The following is a 26192-nucleotide window of genomic DNA, read 5'->3' as shown; positions in this document are numbered from 1 at the left end:
TCCTTCAAAACCGAAGGCATTGATTGCTTTTAATCCAGAAGATGCTTTCTATGGAGAGGTGAAACGCTGATAATAAAGCAAGAGAAATAGGAAGGTTTCTGCCTCTCCCCGTAGGCCCGGGAGAGGCCGCCGGGAGATATGAACGGAATCCTGTAACAGTAAGTGGAGTTTAGAAGTTGTAATGCAGTTTTAAAAGCAAATAATGCAGTAATTAATATCAGAATGATGGAGGAATAATGATAGGATGTCTACACTTAGTATTCTGATATTTGGTTAAGTAATAGTTATGGAAAGAGTAATTGTTGTGGCCGTGTCATATCTTTCTGGTGTTTTGTGAGTGTTATGAGAACATTTCCGTATCCAGTAGTTGTCGTGTCTGTATAAATTTTCTCTGGTGTCCATGTCTTGAGTACTATGAGTAAATCACCATGATGAGGATATATGTGAATTTAGGAGGAAGTCGCCGCAATGCATATATATTATTCTTTCTGGTATCTGGTATCTGGTATCTGGGTGGATCGTCGTAACGCAAATATATATGATATATTGTCCAGTGAAGAAAACAAATCTTTTGTGAGTAAATTTACATGTTTGTTTGTGTATGAAGATTGCGGTCATTTTCACATGTGGTATATATTTGAAGGGTGTTGATTACCTGAGATATATGGGGTGTATTACTAATTATTAAGTAAAGGAAGAAAATTTAATTGGAGTGTCTATAACCAGTACCCAGAGAAGTATGCAACATTGTGGAACCGATCGGATCACGAAAACTAGAACTTGGCTATCATGGTGACATGTGGGTAACTTTAAACCATATATATATATATATATATATATATATATATATATATATATATATATATATATATATATATATATATATATATATATATATATATAGCATGTATCTAATTTACCCTTTACAGATGTTTATACAAGTTTTTCCACATGGTCCTTCAGAGTATTTGTAGCTTCACTAAATTTTCCCCTCATTTTCATTTGGACCTCATCATGAACCTTGTCTTTAACTTTATCTTTATTATTTCCATCATATCAGTATCTCTAGGCATACTACTGTAGCTACAGTCTCTTTTTTTTTTTTTTTTTTTTCAAGTCCGTCTTTACTCCACCAAATCTTTCATAAGTTTTAGCCCTAAATTCATCCAAGTGTTTTTCCATCTCATCCTGTCGCTGAGAAATCTTTGTCACATTCTTGACCACCTTGCCTACTACTGTATTGCACTTTGAGGAGTACCAAAGAACGGCACTTTCCTCAGTCTTCATGAAAAATGAACGTTTTCACATGATATATGATGTCATACATAACATAGGTTACATTCTGATGCCTTGTCAGTATCACTAACCTTAATTCTGCAAATCGGGCAAACATCCTTTTCAAGTTTGTTTTCTTTACGTCCTTCATTTTTGCCATCACTCAGCTGATCAGACTCATCACTTCCCATCTTTCATCCAACAACGATGCCTCCAGTTATCCCTCCTTCCGTTGTGCCTGATATAGTACTCCTTCTGCCACTTATTGTAACTTCCTTCAGTTATTTGTAGACTAAGACATCCAATTCAAAAGGTAATAAGGTAAAAACTTAGGAGACCTCGTCACTAGCTCTTGCCTCGAGACAGGTATGAATAGCGGCGTGATGGATTTGGCGTGGGCATTATAACAATCTCCATTGATTCATCTAACAAGTGCGTCATCAGTTTCCTCAGCAGGGCGGCATTGACTAATGTTAAGGTCCTTTACTATGCTCAAGCTCTTCGCTAAACACTGTGTAGAGTGATGAAGGCCACAGAATCCTGCCGGTGTCCCCCCCAAACACAAAACAGGTCATATTTCACTTATGATAAGTTCAATTGGCTTCAAACTTTCATATTGTTTGTGTGTGTTAAAGTATATTTCATCAATTTTGAATGAATAGTAAGGGAGACTCAAACAATGTGTTTTTCTCGTTCTTTTTTTCAATTTCAGACTTTACTTTTCACTTAATTGATTTGATCAAATTACCATAGAAACTTTGTACATATATGTAACTTTTGTTGTAATTACTTTTTCTAATTTTGTTTTGCTTTTTTAAGGAAAAATTATATATTTTTATTTTTTTTTCTTACTTTCCTGTATCTCGTTTTCTATTGACATTATAAAAAATCTATTTCCAACAAAAAAATACATTTCAGTTGTAGTTTAAAAAGTCGATCAGAGTTTATATCGAATTTTTTAAAGTAAAAAACACTTTTCGAAATATTCACTCCTAAAGACTTTTTTTTTATCATTTTGTCCTTGATTTGCTATTTGTATTCATCTGATTTAACATGAAATTTTCTCACATGATTCAATAGTGACTTCCTGGAGCATGATGCGATGATAATGTTATGATGAAGGTAACGAGAAAAAAGTGTTTGAAAAAATCATAGCAGTCTTACGATACAGACAGAGGGTGGAGAAAGCGTAGCAGTGAGGCGTGTCTGTGAGGCATGGGTCTAGGAGGGGAGATAAATAGCCGTGACGGAGTGGTGGGGGGAGAGTTGAAGCTCCAGCTGTATAAGCCACAGCTGTCTCGCAATGATACGTTTGTTTGTTTGTTTCTTGCTGTCTTCTCTTCTTGAAGTCTCTGATTTTAATTCTCAAGTTATGCTTGTAAAGACGTCATTTCTATAAAAAGAAAAAAAGCTAAATAACATATCTTCCCTCTTGACGTCTGGCTATGTACTGAATGTGAGTGAGAGCTTGTTTAGAGGTTGAGACAGTGAGAGAGACTTACATACCGACTCATCACCACCTCCCCAGTGTTACCATCTCCCCTAAATCAAAATGCGCAGCAAAGTTGTTAGAAACGCGCTATTTTAAGGCAAAACGCGCTATATAATAAAGATTTCTGTGCTGTTCCTTGTACCTATAGGATATTAAAAAATAAATAAATAAATAGATAAAATCGGTTGATTAAATTTTCATAATCCAGATTACTGGGAACATAAGTACCACTCAGTACTTACACATGTCTAAAGGCTGGTGATGGACACGCATATAAAATTTATACTAGATAGGTATTGATTATTTGTTTCATACTTACATTTACAAGCGAAGAAAGTCCCCTTCAAATTTTTCATCATTAGTCTCGTCTTCTGGATCCTGTGAACTACTCGTGCTTCCTTCTGCAAGCTCAGTGATGATCTTATCCTTAGGCAAATACACTTCGCTAATGCCTACGCGTCAAGCGGTGTACAGAAAGCAGGCACAAACGGCGGTGAGTGACGTGCCTCTCACACTTAGTAAATAAATATTATTAAAATTCATTTGTATATCAAAAAAGTGTAGAATACTGTTTCCATACTTCACTTTCATTATTATTATTTTTTTTTTTTTTCATTTCACATAACGCGCCAGAAAACGTGCCGGGGTTTGTAATTTCGCTAGAAAATCGCTAGGCGCAGTAGAAAAAAAAAAAAAAAACGCGCTGAACCACAGTGAACGCTCTAGAAATTGCGCTTTTCGCTCTAAAATGAAAACACTGCACCTCTCCTCTCTGTTAAGGGTGCCAAAGGTTGAAATTTATCAAGAAAAAAAATATTCATATATATATATATATATATATATATATATATATATATATATATATATATATATATATATATATATATATATATGTATGTGTGTGTGTGTGTGTGTGTGTGTGTGTGTGTGTGTGTAGACTGTAGACACAAGCATTGAGTGGTACATCATTTTTCAGGGCGTGAGTCACGATATGACGCAACCTCACGAGACATTTAAAAATGGATTCCTGGGGCGGGATTCACTAACGCTCCCTACTTTAGCATTACGTACGAAGAAAAGTTAAGAAGTCCATAAGAACTTCCCCTAAAGCAGTGGTACCTGGGGTACCTGTACCCCCAAGAGGTACTAAACCTTAACCCTAGGGGTACGAGACATGGTGGCCAGTGCAATGGTACCGTATATTTACCATGAGAAAGCAAAACATATATTTTCCTAATTTTTCTCTTACTATAATTGTCTCATTTTTTTAAGTTATTTAAATTTTTAAAGTTGAATCCTACTAATTGACTCTTTTCATTTGAAATAACAAAAAAGTGCCTTTGTTCAGTAAATAAAATATCTAATAATTTCTCAGCAAGGTTTTTATCACTAATCTTTTTCATATGTTTGTATAGTATTTATATTGGAAAGAGTACCAGATATCAAGGTGTATGGGCACTGAAAAAGGTTAAGAACCACTGCCCTAAAGCGATTTACTATAGGTTTCTTAAGGTTGCCATCTTGGATACTTTCTTTTCAGCGGAGTTTCACTTCTCTGGCAGTAGTCTCCGCTAGATGGCATTAGTGTATGGTTGACATTTTTCCCTCAGACAACAGCAGTGCTTTTTCTCGAGGAATATTAACCAGTCAGCAGCTAGTAGAAACAAATAATGTGTTATAATCACATGATACAAGAGACAGCAGTGTCAGTGAGGCCCAAAATAGAGTTACAGGGCAAGTCTCGGTTCATTGTCAACTCGGCTTACCTATACTAACTCGGACCTTTGTGTTTATCAACATTATTAATGATGGAAAGCATGATCTACAAGTTAGGAATTATATATTTATTACATCATTAACGTTGATGAGTTTAAGAGATGGGAATCAGTCACTGCCAAACATTATAATATAATGTTTGGCAGTGTCGTGACTGAACTCCTGTCACTGCTAGAACACACGTTAATGTTTGTTTGTTTTTTTTCTTCTTATCTTCGCGAGATCTGCATTCTTCGTAATAAACTCATAAAGGAAGAAAATTATTGTGACCACCTATGATCTTTCCTGTCTATACTCAATTGAGAGTTCAGAAGACAAAGTTGAGTGATAATATTTTTTCTATACCCGTTTATTAAGGAAAAATTGCGGCAGTCAAAGCAAAGGAATGCCAAAACTTTTATGAGGGATGTGCTTGAAGTAAATGTTTGATATGGAACTTGATTTACTTTGACATTCTTGAAGTGACAAAGAACTAATTTCGGTACAAATAACGTTGAGTTTCGTTCCCGTAAATTTCAATCCAACTCCGAAATTCCAGATGCGCAATGAACAAAAAAGTTAAAAAGATCCTGACACTAACGTGAATGGTACTAACTCATTCCTTCCTTATTATCGTGAATGTTATTCTTTATTGTGAACATTCATAGTTTAGGAGAGAACATTCTGAACCGCTATGGAATATTAAGAATCAGACAACACCATCCTGGGGCGGGATTGTGCACTAACGCTCCCTACTTTACAAATACTTACGAAGAAAAAATAAGAAGTCCATAACAACTTCCTCTAAAGCGATTCACTATAGGTTTCTTAAGGTCGCCATCTTGGATATTTTCTTTTCAGCGGAGTTCCACTTTTCTGGCGGTAGTCTCCGCTAGATGGCACTAGTGCATGGTTGACATTTTTCCTTCAGACCGTGGCAGCGCTTTTTCCTCGAGGGACATTAATCAGTGAGCAGCTAGTAGAAACAAATAATGCGTCATAATCACATGATACAAGAGACCGCAGTGTCAGTGAAGCTCAGAACAGGTTTACAGTGCAACTCACCCCACTTGTCAACTCGGTTCATTGTCAACTTGGCTCATCTATACTAGGTACTCATACCTCCCAGATCATTAATTTAGACTACACATTATCGCCAATAAGTCACCATAAAAGTATTAGCACTATCATTTGAGCATCTTTCTAGATTCACTGTACTAGTATATATATATATATATATATATATATATATATATATATATATATATATATATATATATATATATATATATATATATATATATATATATATATATATATATATATATATATATATATATATATATATATATATATATATATATATATATATATATATATATATATATATATATATATATATATATATATATATATATATATATATATATATATATATATATATATATATATATATATATATATATATATATATATATATATATATATATATATATATATATATATATATATATATATATATATATATATATATATATATATATATATATATATATATATATATATATATATATATATATATATATATATATATATATATATATATATATATATATATATATATATATATATATATATATATATATATATATATATATATATATATATATATATATATATATATATATATATATATATATATATATATATATATATATATATATATATATATATATATATATATATATATATATATATATATATATATATATATATATATATATATATATATATATATATATATATATATATATATATATATATATATATATATATATATATATATATATATATATATATATATATATACATATATATATATATATATATACATACATATATATATATATATATATATATATATATATATATATATATATATATATATATATATATATATATATATATATATATATATATATATATATATATATATATATATATATATATATATATATATATATATATATATATATATATATATATATATATATATATATATATATATATATATATATATATATATATATATATATATATATATATATATATATATATATATATATATATATATATATATATATATATATATATATATATATATATATATATATATATATATATATATATATATATATATATATATATATATATATATATATATATATATATATATATATATATATATATATATATATATATATATATATATATATATATATATATATATATATATATATATATATATATATATATATATATATATATATATATATATATATATATATCCCTCCTCAGACAACTGTCATATGATAACGTCACTTTCAAATAGCTTTTTCACAAACAATAGGAATATAATCACAGGTGACTTCAATATAAACCTTCTTGAACATGTGTCGCACCCTCCTACCAACTCTTTTATTACAACTATGCAGTCAAACAATTACTTCCCACATATATCTCGACCAACCAGATTTCCAGATATTAATGCAACTGCAGTTCCATCTTTATTGGATCACATCTGGACAAACTTCAATGAACCTGCCTCTTCTGGAATTCTTCATATTCCTGTCAGTGAACACCTTCCAGTGTTTATTAATATTCCAGTCCCTGATAAAGTATGCAATATTCTTCACAAAGTTGATTTTAGGCTACAAAATAGAGCAAATCAATTTAAATTCACACAGACCCTGTCAAATACAGACTGGAATCTCTACCTCACTAACAGTGACATAAATACAAACTGCGACATATTCCTGGATAAGTTATATAAAATATGCTACTCCTGCTTCCCAAAAATGACTAAAACTATCACATCCAAAAGACTAAGGAGCCTTGGTTAACACAGGGGTTAATAAATTCAATAAAACATAAGTATCAGCTGTACAAACTATATAAACTAGGATCAATTACACTGGACCACTACAAACGTTATAGAAATTATCTAAACTTAATAAAACAAAAAATATCAGAATATTACCTACAGAAGTTTGCAAATTTTAGACTTAACACTAAAAAAGCCTGGGAACTAATTATTGAAATAGAAAACATTAAAAATGTTAAACATTCAGTCTCACACACACTACACTATAATGACACAGTCCTACACACTCCTCATGAAATCTCAAATGCATTTAACACTTATTTTTCCCAAATTGCACCTGAACTTAGCTCCCAACTTCCTAGACCTCAAAACTCGCACGTTTCTTATCTCAAAGGAAATTTCCTCAATTCTATGAATATTCCAATAGTGACAGAAAATGACATCGTAAAAGCTATTTTAGCCTTGAAAAAAAAAATGCCCTATTGATGAAATACCTGTGAAAATAATCAGAGAACAAAAACCTTTTAGCAGAACCACTCGCAAAACTATTCAATGTGAATTTCAACCAGAGATGCAGTTTTCCCCATAGATTCAAGTTGGCAAAATCACCCTATCCATAAATCTGGAAGTAAAACTAATATTTCAAATTACCGACCAATTTCTATTTTACCAGTGTTCTCTAAAATTTTTTAAAGAACTTCCCCATGAACTACCTCAATAAACAGAAAATCTTGAATAACAGGCAGTTTGGTTTTGCCCAGGACTAAATACTTTTGATGCTATAAATGTGTTTACCACTGATCTCCACAATGCTTTAAATAACCTTAAGTCTATCATTTCCATTTTCATTGATTTCAGCAAAGCATTTGACACAGTTGACCCAAACATTCTAGTAGACAAATTACATCACTACGGTATTCGTGGCTGTGTGCAAAATTGGTTCAAATCATATTTAACTGGCCGATCTCAATTTACATCCTACAGTAACTCTAAATCTGCCATCAAACCTATACATCTTGGTGTGCCACAAGGTAGCATTTTAGGCCCTATTCTTTTTCTATTATATATCAACGATATCAGCAATGCCTCAACTGCTTTAAATACAATACAGTTTGCCGATGACTCCACCTTGTACATGGTTGGTGATAATCCCACTGACCTAATCTACAGAGCCAACCTAGAATTAACTGCTTTTTCTGAATGGTGTCTTGCAAATCGCCTAACAATCAACGCGGCTAAAACTTTCTATATGTTATTCACTAACACCACCACCAAATACCAACCCTTACCCAGACTTACCATACTAGATTAAGATATCACTCAGGTTTCTAAGATGAAATTTCTTGGAGTCACATTTGACGATAATCTTACTTTTAAATATCACATATCAAATCTTTGCCTTAAGTTATCACGGTCAATTGCTCTATTACTGAAAATGAAAAACTTTGTACCAGTAGAAATTATGAAAATTATGTATTATGCCCACATATTCCCACACTTGACCTACTGTAATCCAATATGGTCCACTACTTACCCATGTCATCTACATAATCTAAATATTCTCCATAAAAAAATAATTAGAATCATGACAAATAGTGACTTCCTCCAACACACACCTCCACTCTTCAAATCCATGAAAATCCTTAAACTCTCTGATCTATCAAACTTCTCTATTGCATCTTATATGTTCAAACAGATAAATTCCAGCAGTAACAGTACTCTGACTCAAACCCATAACCACTCCACACGCTACAGACATTCTCTACAGATTCCTCATCACAGTTTAACTCTCTACCAACACTCTCTAATGTTCAAAGGTCCCAACATATGGAATAGCACTCCAACATATGTAAAAAACTCAATAAACATAAACATCTTTAAGAGAAAACTAAAAGAATATTTATTGTCTCTGTACTGACACATTTTGTAATTCAACCATCATCATTTCATAAATAGCTGTCGTTCAGTCTTTTTTAAGTAATACATATTTATTTTATTAATTAGTATTGTAATGAAAATAGTCTATATCCTTTATTTTTTATCATAATTTTCTGAATAACCTGTCTTTCAGTCTTTTTAAGTAATACATATGTATTTTATTATTTACAGTAGTATTGGAATCAAAATAGTCTATATCCTTTATTTTCTTGTAATCAAAATAGTTTATATCCTCTAGCATTTTTGTCTGTTTAATTATTCACAAAACATATATTTCTTTATTTACAATTCAGATTCCATTTTTCATGTAAAATTATTATTTATTTATTTTCCTTTCCTTCCTGTTCTCTTAATGTCAGTTATTCCCAAGTCCTTTGTTTTTCCAATACTATTTTTTGCATTATCTTCAGTTAGGTTTTTAGTTTAGCTTAGTTAAGTATTACAGTATTTAGTAGATATTGAGTGAGCCCAAAAAGCTTGTGCTTAAAAAAGGGGCTGTTTGTCTTCCAAATTTATTGTACCATAAACTTATAAGTGTATTACAGACAAATATAATAAAGTGTTTAAAGTGTTTAGCAGAGATACGGACTTCTTAAGGACTTACGAAATACGTAACTGTTTAGTGAATCCTGCCCTGCTTGGCTTTAGACCACAAAGCCTTATAAGCATGACCAGACTTACAATAAGATAGATACACATAGCAACGCGATCCAGCACGGCGCCCGAGATGATCCACTGGGCAGCTATTCCACTCTGCCCGGCTTGTGCTGCAGGAGATAATATGCCGGAAACGAGTAAAGAAAACGGGAGTAATGCGCGAAGAGTAAAAATGGGAGTGGGTACGTAAAATAAAGCCATGGGAGGACTAAATGGAAGATAAAGAGAGGAATATGAGATGGGAGGGAAGCACTGAATAGGTAACAAGTTTGAAAGAGCAGGAAGAGTAAGTGGTAGTAAAGTGGGATTATGTGTGAGGAAATAAAAAGGTAACCAGTCAAGGAAATAGGATTCGAGCTGTACCTTTGTTTGATTTCCTTTCACTCGTTAAATCTAATGGGCTCTAGTGATTTGTTTGCGAAATTAAAGACTCCATGTTAAAATAGATTGTTTTTAGGTGTAATTGTGTGCACGAACATATAACTGTGCTAATATTTACATTCACGATCCCCAAACACTTGAACCTTCATTCCTTCCCCTCACCTGTCTGGTGTAGGCGTGGAGGCAGAGGGCGGGTGCGATGTTGACGGAAAAGCTGTGCACATCCATGGGGGGTGGGATGTTGTAGGGTCCATGGGCAGCCCGCACCACCCAGGAAGCGATGAGGATACTAGCGACTGTCATCACCATCTGCACCACCATCAGTTGAACTGTTAGAACATAAGAGCATAAGAAAAGAGGGAAGCTGCAAGAGGACGTCAGGCTTACACGTGGCAGTTCCTGTAAGACCAAAGCTACCTAATTCCATCTATAATCCCCATCCATAATTTTATCCAATCTTCTTTTAAAGCTCCCTATTGACCCAGCACTAACAACATGACCACTGAGTCCGCTCCTTTCATTAAGGGCAAGGAAGGCAGCGTTAGAGTGTGCGATAGTTGTGGTGGTGAGAGAGGTTATGATAAATAGCAGTGGTGGTGATGGTTCAATTAAGTTGACGCGAAAGTGTAAGGTTACTATGGTTTCTTCTTTTCTTGACTCTCTCTCTCTCTCTCTCTCTCTCTCATCAATCAATTATACGCCAGGGGGCGCTTCGCCTCGCCTACCCTATGGGGCCACTCCAGGCGGTCACGCCTTGCGAGTCTCCAAGTAACTCACAGCAGGCATCGACTTGCCACAGCCATGAGTTCTATGGACGTCCTCTTGGCCTCCATGCTGGGTTATCCTTTTTGGAGATAACCTGATATGCAGGATACATTTTCGTGAATGGGTGGATCAGCATCCAGCATCTGTAACCTTGCAGTTTGGAGCTGTCCACTTGGAGGATCCACCGTGAACAGCTGCTGAAAGTACTCAGCCCAACGAACCATCTGCTCATTTGTGTCCGATACGAGGCGGACATCTGCTGTTCGGATAGCACTCACCTGAGATGTAGACTTGGAGCGCTCAGTGTTCGATAGGCAGGTCGGAAGTCATTAGCATTTAAATGACACTCTACATCCTCAGCGAGACCCCTGAGATACCCCTCCTTGTCTCTCCTCAGGAGAGCTCTAGTCCTACGTGATTGAGCCCTGTACTGGTTTCGGTTCCCAGCAAGTCTGGTAGCGAGACTCTCCTCATTACTATCCAGCGTCTCTGCTGAGGCGAAGCCACTCCATGACCTTGGGTTCTCCCCAACGCATTCCTTGGCAGCTTCAATAGTCTCACATTTGAAGGAATCCCAAAGCTCTACCAGGTCCTCAATGGTGTCAAGCACTCCAAACCGATTGGAGACTGTCACTGCATACTCCTGGGCACATGTCAAGTCCCTCAGTTTCTCAAGATGAAACACAGTGTGGTCACATTTTGGAGGCTTTCTGGACTTAACGTGCAGCTTGAGTGTACTAGCAACAACAAACCTTGTCACAGCAGGCGTAGTAAAGCTCCTCTCTCTTCACTGCGGTGCTGAGGATCTCCCAGCTCAGAGAATCCATTGCACCGTCACGATTCGCGGTCACCTCATTTCCTAGCTAGAGAGTGTGTGGGGGAGGAGTAGGGATGAGAGGAAAGACTAGAAGGAGGAGACACACACACGCACACACATGCACTAGCGTTCTTAAACGTGGGTAAGATCATTGTTACCCATGCTGATGCATATGACTACTCTCTTGCATTATTCTTCCAAGCATATATTTCAACAATATCTGTATTCATACACAATTTGTTCCATCGCTATCATTGTTTTCTTTTCCTAAATCTTTTCCTCTCACAGTTGTTAAACCAACTGCCACAACATATATGAGAATTCTTGGTCATCAGGTAGTTTACATTTTTGCCACATTATGACTACTATCATTACTATCTATCCTAAATGTTATTTTCTGCCAACTTCTCTTCTTATCTCTTTCCTTATCTATTGTACAAATCTTTCTTTCTTCCCTTACTCTAAAGTTACTCTAGTCTTGGAAGATTCTCTTCTTGAGTACCATCATCGTATCATCAGTATTTATTTATTTGTTTATTTATTTATTTATTATATAGTTTTTATTTATTTTTGTATTTTATTTATTTATTTATTTTTTGTTTTCTCATCCTAATCTTAGTGCCACAATGTTTGTTCCACAGTGACTTTGTTCTCAGTCATGAACTTCCTGTAGTACACTAACACGGCTAGGTACACATTTAGTATATTTCTATGTATACTTCTTTTTGTGCCATGAGGACACGGCACGTATGTGACCGAGTGGTGTTAGGTTATGAATTGTATATAATAATTTCCCTTGTTTCTACACAAAGTTGTGAGAGCAGGGCTGATGTTAGCAAGAAGTCCCTATAAACACACTTATTTATTTATTTTTTTTTTTCCTTTCTTTCTTTCTTTCTTCTTTTTCCTTTGCATGCACTTCCAAGTGAGACCATGCTTAGGTCAACATCCACTCTCACAGGTTCAGTGTGGGAATCTCTAGTTGGTAGATTACAGATATGTATTTATAACTTGTATAACAGCTCAGATGTACATTTAATACTAACATATATTTTACTTCTTACATTTATAATTAAACAATACTTTAACTGTTGTAATCAATGGATTTGTACATGTTCTTAAATATACAAGTCGGTCACCGTGTCAGTGAGTTTTGCTGACCATAACACAGTGGCCGTTACACTCCCGACGAATGCTGTGGAGCTGTGGACTTGTGTGTGTGCAGATTGTCTTAAGTGTAGTGTAGTGAACTGTATTCTTAATATAGTGAAAAACCAACCTTGTGTTTGCATTACCAGCAGAAAGAAAGGTGTGTGAAAGATAGTGAACTGTGTGTGTGTGTAATTCACTGTTTGATCTGCTGCAGTCTCTGACGAGACAGCCAGACGTTACCCTACGGAACGAGCTCAGAGCTCATTATTTCCGATCTTCGGATAGGCCTGAGACCAGGCACACACCACACACCGGGACAACAAGGTCACAACTCCTCGATTTACATCCCGTACCTATTCACTGCTAGGTGAACAGGGGCTACACGTGAAGAGACACCCAAATATCTCCACCCGGCCGGGGAATCGAATCCCGGTCATCTGGCTTGTGAAGCCAGCGCTCGAACCACTGAGTTACCGGGCCGTGTGTGTGTGTGTGTGTGTGTGTGTGTGTGTGTGTGTGTGTTCACCTCGGTCGCCTGCTAGTCACCCAGCCAGTCTTCCCCATTACGGAGCGAGCTCAGAGCTCATAGACCGATCTTCGGGTAGGACTGAGACCACATCAACACACAACACACCGGGAAAGCAAGGCCACAACCCCTCGAGTTACATCCCGTACCTATTTACTGCTAGGTGAACAGGGGCCACACATTAAGAGGCTTGCCCATTTGCCTCGCCGCTTACCGGGACTCGAACCCGGCCCTCTCGATTGTGAGTCGAGCGTGCTAACCACTACACTACGCGGTGTGTGTGTGTGTGTGTGTGTGTGTGTGTGTGTGTGTGTGTGTGTGTGTGTGTGTGTGTGTTTGGGAAACGGACCTTCCTCGCTCCCCTGCAGTCTCACTTCAAGCCTTGTTGAGGTAATACTTTCCACTGCATTGCAAAGACGGATTAAGAGGTATTGTTTATCTCTTGGGATAATCGCCTCTCTGAACATTGTTGTTCTGCGCTTTCAATTCATCTTCAATTATCCATGCACAGTATTTTCCCAAAATACTCAAAGTGAATTACTCATGGAATTTTATCCTCTCTCTCTCTCTCTCTCTGGTATTGGGAGTGGTTGAGAGAAAATTCACTTTCGCTCACTAAAGTCCATTCTGCCTCCTTTCCTGTGTGTGTGTGTGTGTGTGTGTGTGTGTGTGTGTCTGTGTGTGTGTGATTCACCATGGTCGTCTGCTGGTCACCCCGCTTGCCTTCCACTTTACGGAGCGAGCTCAGAGGTCATATACCGATCTTCGGGTAGAAGTGAGACCACAATATACTCCACACACCGGGAAAGCGAGGCCACAACCCCTCATTCTACATCCCGTGCCTGCTTGCTGCTAGGTGAACAGGGATTACACAGTAAGAGGCTTGGACATTTGCCTCGCCGCGCCCAGAACTCGAACCCGGATTTTCTCGGTTGAGCCGAGCGTGCTAACCACTACACTATGCGGTGTGTGTGTGTGTGTGTGTGTGTGTGTGTGTGTGTGTGTGTGTGTGTGTGTGTGTGTGTGTGTGTGTCCGTTCGTCTGCTTAACTAATCTAACCTAACCTAATCTAAGTTAACGCAGTGTCCTGTCTGTATTTGTGTGCTATTTACCTTTGCGGTTAATACACACGCACGTACATACTGTACATATTTCACTGATGTCTGGTGATCATTTATATATATATATATATATATATATATATATATATATATATATATATATATATATATATATATATATATATATATATATATATATATATATATATATATATATATATATATATATATATATATATGTACCTCACCAGTTTCTCTGCAGATGTCCATCTATCACTGCTCTGTGTAGACGTGCCTCGTAGCCAACGTCCGGATGGGAACCTATGCGTCTCAGTCTAGTAGGTATATTCATATTCATACCAGTGTTACATATCTTTTTTTTTTTTTTTTTACTCATACAAGGTGGGCTTTTCACGGGAATTTATGGGCTGAAGGGGATACTTTTTGTAGTACCCCTTATCTCAAAGGCCACCCGCTAGGAAACCCTTGCCCCGAGTGAGGAAGCCCAACCCAAGGTAAAATGAATACGAGAAGGTAGCTTCACGGGGGGTGAGGGAGAGCCAGAATACGTCTCCATCACGCAGGTGGATGATGACGTCAGCGGAAATCTAGAGGGATGGCAGCCAGGGTTGCCATGTTTGTCCTTTTAAAGACAGTCTGTCTTTTTTTTAGCCTGTTTGTCCTTAAGTTTTCTTGAAAAAAGGACAGTCAAAATCTGTCCTTTTCTGTCCTTTTTCAGCAAAATTTATTTATTTATTTGTTTTTTCATTGTGAACCACGGATCCGGTCAAACCTTCAAACACGCAGTTAGTAGATTTGTTTCTGCAACTTCCTATCTTTTTATTGTTTTATCATATTTGTTCTTGTGTTATATAAAAATAAATCGAGCATATTATAAACTTATGATTTTTTCTGTGGGATCGCAGACTGGAAACTATAATAAGGGCCGCCGTGGTACAGTGGAACCATACGTGCTTTGGGATCCGAGGGGTCTCCAAGCGCACAGGTTCGAATCCTGTCCACGGTCCGAGTGCAGGTTGGGCTTCCTCACTTGGGGCAAGGGTTTCCTAGCGGGTGGGCTTTGAGATAAGAGGTACCCCAAAAAGTATCCCCTTTAGCCCAGAAATTCCCGTGAAAAGCCCACATGGTATAAAAAAAAAAAAAAGTAACTGGGAACTCCCTTAAAAAAAAGAGCTCCCATTCCCAGCGCGTGACTTCATTTATGAGACAGTAAAGCAAATTGACAAAAGAATTGACAATACAACCATTAAGGTGAACTACATAAAATATCTTAGTCCAAAGAAGTGTCTCAGCCAGGTTAGGCCAAAATTTACTGATCTCCCTTTAGAAAAACTGGCAAGAGCAGAGAAATTTGATGTTCAAAAAGTTGCAAACCAATATGAACGTATAGTTGTGAAAACAGATTGGGGAGCAGAGTTTCCTAACTCAGAAATACCAACAGATCCAGTTAAGTTTTGGACACATGTTCTAAATTATGAGAATGCAGTTGGAGAGAAGTGTTACCAAGAACTTGCGATTATTGCACTGAACTCATACTGCATTCCTTTAAGTACAGCCTTTGTTGAATGGGTATTCTCACACGTCACTAATGTAAAAACTAAGGCCAGAAACAGATTAAGCACTAGTTATCTCGAATCTATTTTAAGAGTTCGGACGCACTTACACAGCAAAGAAATCTGCTGTCGTAACTTCAAAGTCACAGAGAAAATGCAAGCACTATTCACAAGCCAGATGTACCGCAGCTCAGAGAAGGTAGCAAGTGGAACAGTACAGGTACACGAACAGGCTGCAGTAGCTTCATATGAAGGAGATTCCTTCGAAGAAATTCTCACGATTGAATATTAAAATTACAGGTATGTAGAAATTTATAGGTGTAATAGCTACTTAGGCCTAAATGTTGCTAAACTTCATATAACCCTGCAGGTTCTCTCTCTCTCTCTCTCTCTCTCTCTCTCTCTCTCTCTCTCTCTCTCTCTCTCTCTCTCTCTCTCTCTCTCTCTCTCTCACTCTCTCTCTCTCTTTGCTGTTATACACTTAAACACACCTTAAACACACACACACACACACACACACACACACACACCTCTCTCTCTCTCTCTCTCTCTTACTAGTTATCTATTAATAAAGCTGAATCACTTAATCTAGACAGTTATGCATCTTTATCTATCTATCAATCCATATGGTCATTGTGAGCTGGGTAAAGGATAACACTGATATACATATAAGTTATGTAGCTAGAACAGCACTTAGATAGCACAGTATTCTGGCAAAATATTTGGATTCACACATACTATGATTTCCACCCAGCATATATTCTTCCATAAGTACGCATATAAAAATTACCCTATCTCCCAATGAAAACAAAATCCTTTGATCATTCCTGGATCCATATAGAAATCGTGATTACTTGATTGTTTATTAGCAACATTTCCTGAAATTTTAATTCAATTATGGTCATAATTATTTGAGGTATTTTGCAAATAAACAGACTAAAGAACTCCGGCTAACACATAACATAGCTTGGTGGAGATGAAGGTCTACATGTAAAAGCCACACTTGAGGAGAGATTGAAACATACACGCAAATCCAAATCGTAATATAATAAAAACCATGTGATGCTTTTATGTGTCATCACTACTGGGTTTCGTTTGAGCTAGTTGTTGTGTATCAACAGTATATTATCTTCCTCATCTACCTCATCAACATGTAAATTGAAATGTCATCTCATCTAATAACTCGTCATATTAATATAATCTACCTAATGTGATAGTATGGAAAACATTTCTATAACTTCTCTGGCGGTCATATCTCAGATACTGATAATTTGAGGATAAGAAAGAGAGACTGAGCATTTTCAGTATTATCTGTGAACATCGTGATGTAATTTTAAAGTTTACCATATATACAGATGGTTTTCTGTAAAGATTACATTTTCTATCTCTCTCTCTCCACCTCTGGATTTCCTATGACGTCATGGTGGAGGTGCGCGGAGGGGGGTTGCTGAACCTACCTCTCGTATTCGTTTTACCTTGGCCCAACATATACTCGGACCGTGGACAGGATTCGAACTCGTGAGCTTGGAGACCACTCGGACCCCAAAACACGCATGGTTCCACTGTACCACGGCGGTACATATGGATGAGAGGATCCTCTTTACTTGCGTCTACTTGCCCATTGGTGTAGTGGGCCCATGCATATACTGTACTACCTGTCTGGAAAAAATACCATTATCCGTGGAGAGAAGCATCTCCTGAAATACAACATCTTGCATGGTAGCTGTGTGGTGTGGATGCTAGCTTGTGCCTCACTCCGCCGTACCTACTTAGCGTTAGAGGGCTACTACTCATGCTACGAGTAGCAAGGTCGCCAGTGAAGTACCAGACTAAAGGATTCCCGGTGTGTTGCTAGTATTGGTCAACGGTGCCGCTCACCAGGGAGGCCACTCTTTCAGGTTGTCCTGTGTTGGATGGTCGGGTGTCTGGCTGGGATGCGTTGTGTTACGAATCATAAGAAGCCACTTCTTGAAATAAGTGGGAACGAGTTAGCTGGTCCACGGCGGCCAGCGCTTGTTTTCCTCATTGTCACGGTATAGACTATTTACCTTGGTCCCTGGAACCGTTTCATTCTTTTAATATTCTTATGGGTAAACATGTAAATTCTCTGGTCTTCGAGTGTTGGTGGACCAGGCCCTCAAGGTGTCACCCTTTAGTGATAATGGTGATGTGCAGGCTGGAGTTTGCATTCCCCCTGCTATTACTTCTCATGGTCGAAGACACATTGGTGTTGAGTTTTGTCTTGCCACGCTTATGATCATTAATGTTTGTGCATCTGTGTCACACTGCGCTATTCACTCGATCTTCAGGCTTTTTGGAATAGTTCTCTATATCCGTCTCAAATCTGACGGCGATTGTCTCTCTAATCGGTGCTATGTGACATTTACGTCTGACGTTGTTGACAAAGCCGCAACTGAGACAATAAATTCTCTGCGTCTTGGTGACAACAGCTTATTGCTGAGATCATTCGCTCAAACAATGTAGTTGACAGCAAAAATAATTATTGTCCTTATGGCTTTGATGATACTTAAGAACGTGTCCCAAAGCTCGCCACCCATTTATATACTATATACAATTTACTGATTTGTAGCATGGTATAGGGAAGGTCGAGGCAAATTTATTCACGCTGCTAGGTGTCTAGAAAAGTAGATTGGAGTGTTCCCAACAAATAACAGCAAGAAATATGATATAGGTGTCTTTATCCCAGCAAAAGATTTAACATAGCCAATGATGCTCCTCAAACTACGTACATATCCAACCCTTCCGGTAGAATCTTTAATTCCATCAAGGCACACCGAATCTTCATTTGCTGCGAAGGACGTGTTTAGAAGCAGGAACTGTATGAATTCTCTCAAGTTGGCCTCTTTAAGTGTTGCGTTGTAATCTTATAAGGTTCAAGAAGTGGCCAGGATTAGTGTAAATATCTAGCGCCTCCCACCACCGCCACATAAGCCCACCAGGTGTGCTGCCTCAGTTAATCACCCTTACACCAGAGCGACGGCCAACTTCCCAGCAGTAACACCAGCAGCCTCCCAAGCGTCATTCCAAAGCTTCTCAGCTCACCTTGCCTCACCTTACCCACAGTCACCACGGCCAGCACGGTCAGTCCTTTCTGAGCACGCCGGGGTGACTGTCCCTTTATTTTCTATTATTTTTTTGTGGTTTTATCTAGTGCAGCTTTGTTTTATAATTGCTCTCTCTCTCTCTCTCTCTCTCTCTCTCTCTCTCTCTCTCTCTCTCTCTCTCTCTCTCTCTCTCTCTCTCTCTCTCTCCTGCTATTCAATATTCACTAGAAATGAAAGTTAGATGTAAAAAAAAAAGTATCCTAGTCAACCCTCATAGGAAAAGCTGACCATATGTTAAACTGGGATTTCATTGTTGCATATGACAACCTGGAAGAGGAAGACTAAAGAAATAGATCAACTAAAAAAGAAAATACATAAGAATTATACAACAATAATTAGTCTTTAAAAATCTGTGAATCTTTTGGGATAGATTGAAATTAATATACAATAAAAACGTAAACATTCCATATCAACAGTCTAAAGATAGCTCTCTTCCTTCTTACATTGCACTACACTACGTACACTGATCTTGCATACCTACAACTGTCTCTAAACATGATATTTGCACTGTATAGGCCTTATCCGGAGTCCCAAAAGTGGAACCATGTGTGTTTTGGGGTCCGAGGGGTCTGCAAGCGCATGGGTTCGAATCCTGTCCACGGTCTGAGTGTAGGTTAGGCTTCCTCACTCGGGGCAATGGTTTCCTAGCGGGTGGGCTTTGATATAGGAGGTACCCCCAAAAAAGTATCCCCTTTAGCCCATAAACTCCCGTGAAAAGCCCACATGGTATAAAAAAAAAAAAAAATGTCTCTACATCACACCGTTCACTTTCCATACTTTTTTTTTATTTCATCCTCTCCCTCCCTTGGTCTCCTTCGATTACAATTCTTTCCATCATTATTCACTCCTCCTGTTCAGGTATCCATGGAGTGATTACTGTTTCCTTGTCGAAGATCCACTATATGACTGGGTCTGTCTTGGATGTGTACTACATTCCACACTCTTTCTCGTCTTCTAAAACCATCTATGCCTTAATTTAACACAGCCTGTTCTTGTGCTATACATGATAGAGATGTAAGTACAAACGGTACGTGAGCTCTCCATCTCCTAAAACTCATGTGTTATTTTACCATTGTACTGGTGATCTGGCCTTCCTTACTGGGTCTTGATCATTCAGTTTGTGGAATTTTGATGAAACTATTTCAATCCCCAAAAAACACGAGCGTAACATACGGTTGCCAACCTTCTCTTTTGTTATACTGTTATTTTTCTGCTTGAACGTTTTGACGTAAGTATATTGAACTTGAACTACTCTGATGGGAGCCTTACCCCATACATGTGTACATAGTTAGCTCTTGTGGGAGAGAGGATGAAAAAACTGGTAGATACAACTCAGAACACCTAAAATCTTCCTAAAAGCTGTTATACCTAAAGATGAAATGTGTAGTTTCCAGTTTAAATTCTAAATAAAGGACAGACCAATGATGTTCAGTGAAGAAGAAGGCCGTCTTAAATCTAACTTTCAATCTGTAGAACACCACCTCTCCTCTAATAAACCTCATCTTCTTTTCTTCACCAAAACACAGATGTCTGAGGCAAATGACAGTAGCCCCTTTTCTGTTGCTTCCTACTTTCTCTATCTTCTTTTCGTTCCAAAGCTGGATGTTGCATCTATGTGTGCAACAACTTCACTTGTTCTCTTGCCTACTCTCTTCAATCTTCTGAGTTTTCCACCATCTGGCTTCGACTCAATAGTCACTCTCTAACTAAATTTACCTGTGCTGTCTGTATCTTCCCCTAACTCCTCTGACTATAGTAAATTCTTTCACTATATAACTTCCAAAGTGGAGAATATTCTGTCCATCTACCCATTCGAAGAGATCTCCATCCTTGGAGATTTCAATGTTCACCACCAGCTTTGGCTTTCCTTTTCCTTCACTGACCATCCTGGTGAACTAGCCTTCAACTTTGCTCTTTCATGACCTAGAGCAACTGGTGCAACACCCTACTCGTATTTTTGATCGGCTTAGAGATAGCCCAACGTTTTTTACCTATTCCTTAACTCTAATCCTTCTGCTTATGCTGTTACCCTATCCTCTCCGTTGAGCTCTTCCTATCACAATCTCATTTTTGTATCTTGTCCTATTTTTTCAAGTGCTCCTCAGGATCCCCCAAAACGAAGATGCCTCTGGTATTTTGCCTCTGTCAGTTGGGGGGGGGGGGACCTGAGGAGGCGCGACTGCGTATAGGTCACACGTACCTTACAAATAAGTTTCTGTTGACCAGGGACCCTCAACCTTACTGTGATGACTGCTTGGTGCCGCTAACGGTTCGGCACCTCCTAGTGGAGTGCCCTAGTTTGACTGACTTAAGACACCGCTACCTCTACCGCTGTCGCAGTAGAGATAGCGGTGTCTATTATATCTCAAAGGTCCTTGGACCAGAGTGCCTGGCCCAGGGCCACGATGTTTTTCGTTTTTTGGGAGAAGCTGGCCTTCTCCCAAAGCTGTGAATTTTATTTGATTATATTATATGTATTTTAATGTTTTATTACTTTTATTGTATACTGTATTTTAGTTAGTTTTGATTTCAGAATTTTACTTTGTTTATAGTTTTGTAGTTTTTAATTGCTTTTAGATAGTTTTTTTTTTTTTTTTTTTTTACGATGTCTTTTTTACATTTCGTAGTGGCGCCAAATGACCGCTGATGTTGTGTCGCCTTATTTTAACACCCCCTGAGGAGATATTATGCTAATTTTCCTTGGAATAATTATTGTTTCAGTGTCAGAGACCAATCTCTTTGTGCTAAATGCATAATAAAGGTGATAGTGTCTGCCAAAGAGGTGTACATTCCTCATTCTTTTCATCATCCTAAACCTTTTTTTCTTTTCTTTTTTATGTAGGAAAGAGGACCAGCCAAGGGCAACAAAATATTTTTAAAAAGACCCACTGGAATGCTGGTTCTGTATAAGATAGATAAAAGGTTAGCCAGAATTAGGGATCAAATGTCTTGATACCTCCCTCTTAAAAAAAGACGAGTTGTAGGAAAACGGAAATACAGAGGCAGGGAGGGAGTTCCAGAGTTTACCAGTGAAAGGTTTGAATGATTGAGACTACTGGTTAACTCATACGTTAGAGAGTTGGACAGAAAAAGGATGAGAAGAAGAAAGCCTTGTGCAGCGAGGCCGCAGAAGGAAGGGAGGCATGCAGTTAGCAAGATCAGTAGAACAGTTAGCACTTCACAATCTCTTATCTGATCGCCAGTATGGCTTCCGTCCAATTAGCTGTACTGGTAATCTTCTGGCTTTCCTTACTGAGTCTTGGTCATCCTCTTTTAGAGATTTCGGTGAAACTTTTGTTGTAGCGTTAGACATATCAAAAGCTTTTGATAGAGTCTGGTACAAAGCTTTGACTTCAAAACTGCCCTCCTACGGTTTCTATCCTTCTCTCTGCAATTTTATCTCAAGTTTTCTTTCCAACCGTTCTATTGCAGCCGTGGTAGACGGCCACTGTTCTTCTCCTAAATCTATCAATAGTAATGTTCCTCAGGGTTTTGTACTGTCACCCACTCTCTCTCTATTATTCTTAAGGATCTCAACCAAACTTCTTGCCCTATCCTTTCTTACGATGATGATTACTTCGTACACTTTTCCGCGTCCTATCAGAGACGTCCAACTCTTCAGGAAGTCAACAGGTCACGCAGGGACGCCACAGAACGCCTGACTTCTGATCTTTCTGAGATTTTTGATTGGGACACAGAAAACTTAATAGTGTTCAATTTCTCAAAAACTCAATTCCTCCATCTATCAACTCGACACAACCTTCTAGACAAATATGCCCTCTTCTTCAGTGGCACTCAACTGTTCCCATCTTCAACACTGCATATCCTTGGTTTGTTCTTTTCTCATAATCTACACTGGAAACTTCATTTCACATCTCTTGCTAAATCAGCATCTATGAAGTTGCGTTCTGCGGCGTCTCCGCCAGTTTTTCTCCCCCCCCCCTTCAACTGCTAACTCTGTACAGGGGCCTTGTCCGTCCTTGTATGGAGTATTCTTCGCATTTTTTGGGAGATTCCACTCACACAGTTTTATTAGATAGGGTGAAATCAAAAGCTTTTCGTCTCATCAATTCCCCTCCTCTGACTGACTGTCTTCAACCTCTTTCTCACTGCCGGAATGTTGCATCCCTTGCTACCTTTTATCGTTATTTTCATGTTAACTGGTCTTCTGATCTTGCTAACTACACAGTACAAGATTTTCTTCTTTCCCATATCCCTATTCCGTCCAACTCCCTAATGCAAGAGGTAACCAGTACTCTCAATCATTCATAGTTTTCTCTGGTAAACTCTAGAATTCCCTGCCTGTTTCTATATTTCCATCCTCATACGACTTGACTTCTTTTAAGACGGAGGTTTCAAAACATATGTCCCAGATTTTTGGCTACTTCTCTTAATCTTTTAAAGAACTGCAATCAAGTGACCGTTTTCTTTATATTTTTTGTTGCCGTTGGCCAGCTTTCCCTATTCCATAAAGAAAAAATTTGTTTCATTGAAAAAGAAGGGCTAGTTCTCTACAAGGATGTGTCGAGTTGATAGATGAAGAGATAACTTTTTTTAGGAATTGAACAATACTAATTATTCATTCTGCCACAATCAGAAATTTTAGATGAGAAATCTGGCGTTCTGTGGCGTCCCTGCGTGATCTGTATATTTCCTGAAGGATTGGTCATGTATGAAAAGACAGGGAAAAGAACAAGGTGCATGATATTATCAACGTAGGAGTGGATAGGCCAAGAATATTCATCAATGAATTTAAAAGGAAGAAAGTGGGTTGTGGAGTGGTGACCGCCAGCGATACTCCCATGAATGAGTTTAGCATTCATGGGAGACCGATCTATGCACGGTAAGGCTGAGACGTTTCACACACCTCACACTCCGTCCTCCTCACGAAGGACAATTACTTCTCTCTCCTTTGTGGAAGCTCCTATGGAATGAAAAGCAGCAGGTGCGTGAGAGTGAGATTTATGCACACACACACACCCGGTAGCTCAGTGGTTAGAGCGCTGGCTTCAAAATTCCTGGCCTGAACGGCGCTTCCCAAATATAGTAAAAGAATGCCTACAGCCAGAGGACCGGGGTTCGATTCCCCGGCCGGGTGGAGATATTTGTGTGTCTCCTTTCACGTGTAGTCCCTGTTCACCTAGCAGTGAGTAGGTACGGGATGTAAATCGAGGAGTTGTGACCTTGATGTCCCGGTGTGTGGTGTGTGCCTGGTCTCAGGCCTGTCCGAAGATCGGAAATAATGAGCTCTGAGCTCGTTCCGTAGGGTAACGTCTGGCCGTCTCGTCAGAGACTGCAGCAGATCAAACAAACAGTGACACACTAACACACACACACACACTTTTCTATCCTTGACCGACAGTGGGCACAGTTAAGACAGGCAACAGTGCAGGTGTTTATTCACAGTGTGTGAACAGAAGGCTGGAGGTGGGTGAACTGTCGGCGCTAGGCCGCGCACTTGATAACACATACGACTGAAGCCTAGCTCGTTCATTCACAAGAAGACTTACACAAGTCTCGTTCATTCGCTCGTTCACACAATCTAGCTAACAACCACACACCTCCCCCGAGACATAAGAAAGACTCTTTATCTTTGTTATGGCTACCTTAACCCGTACAGCGTCAGAGACGTACGAGATACGTCGGCGAGCTTCCTCGTGTTTTCGGAGGTATTGCGTCCTCAAAACCTACCATTATACTGCCATCATGCACTGTAGACATTGCTCATGCTGCCTCCTCGTCCCTGCTAACATGAATGCTTCCTGTATTTATTTATTACAATTCTGAACTTTAGCAGTTTCTGCTGCCTTCAGCTAGGTGTAGCGGGAAACTGACGCCTCAACTCCGCTAATATGAACAAAGAGTAATTTCTATTACTTACTCTTACCATTTCAGTTGTTTTTGGTAACTGCTATATTGTGGTAGTGAAAACTTTGTATGACATAATAAGAATTTTCCATTCGCTTTGTTATAAGGAAAAACAAGTACATATTACTCGGAAAATATTTGCACCGTAAAAGGCAACACTCCCTCGCGATATATCGTGTTTATTTTTATCCACAAGCACTTCCAAACAGCAAAACATGTTGTTTTTCTTTCAACTCGGGAACGATATTATGCATGTGTCCAACTCGGGGATCGACTGGTGAGAAACGAGGAAGCGAATAAACTAGTCACATAAGGCTTTGCTAAGTCGCTAACCTTAGCGCAAAATATCTCGCACCAATTAATACCACTTCCAGTCAGTTCTGGGAGGAATGACTGTCATTTTCATTTGTTTCACATCATTTAAGACTGGTTTAGCAAAAAAAAAAAATCCATGATGTGGCCAGCACTGGCGAAATCACAAAGTCTCAGATCTGCTGACGCTGTACGGGTTAAAAGTATTCTGAATAAGATAGATTTGTTTATAGGAACAGCGTGTGTTGAACATTTTTATATCATTGCGTTGACAGAAGCTTGGCTAGACATGACAGAGAAAGTATTTAATCCGGAGGTTAAAATTTATTGTTATACATTACTCCATAAGGACAAGAAAATCAAGAACGGAGGAGGCGTAACGCTGCACGTTATGGGCCCTGTGCAGTGTTGCATTAACAGTAGAATTAAGAGAGATAGCAAAGCAAAGTAATTATGGATGGATATAAGAATATAAGAAAATAGGGAATCTGCAAGAGGCCACCAGGCCTACATGTGGCAGTCGCTGTATGATTAAAGCTACCTAATTCCATCTTTCATCCCCATTCATAAATTTATCTAATCTTGTTTTAAAGCTCTCTATTGACTCAGC

The 26192-nt window shown here is 37.9% G+C and overlaps 1 protein-coding gene and 1 non-coding gene across 2 annotated transcripts in view; both read left to right on the top strand.

The window, feature by feature from the left end:
- The window catches only part of LOC123505054 (monocarboxylate transporter 12-B-like), a 41940-nt gene that overhangs the window by 3583 nt on the left and 12165 nt on the right, over positions 1 to 26192 (top strand). The window lies entirely within an intron of this gene.
- On the top strand, positions 24380 to 24501 carry Trnal-caa. The gene is made up of 2 exons: positions 24380 to 24416; positions 24465 to 24501. It is a non-coding gene; the product is annotated as a tRNA-Leu (tRNA).

The sequence above is a fragment of the Portunus trituberculatus genome, chromosome 17 (assembly GCF_017591435.1).
Source record: "Portunus trituberculatus isolate SZX2019 chromosome 17, ASM1759143v1, whole genome shotgun sequence".
Classification (NCBI taxonomy): Eukaryota; Metazoa; Arthropoda; class Malacostraca; order Decapoda; family Portunidae; genus Portunus; species Portunus trituberculatus.
Note: the sequence above shows the minus strand (reverse complement) of the source record. Positions and strands in the feature narration are given on the sequence as shown.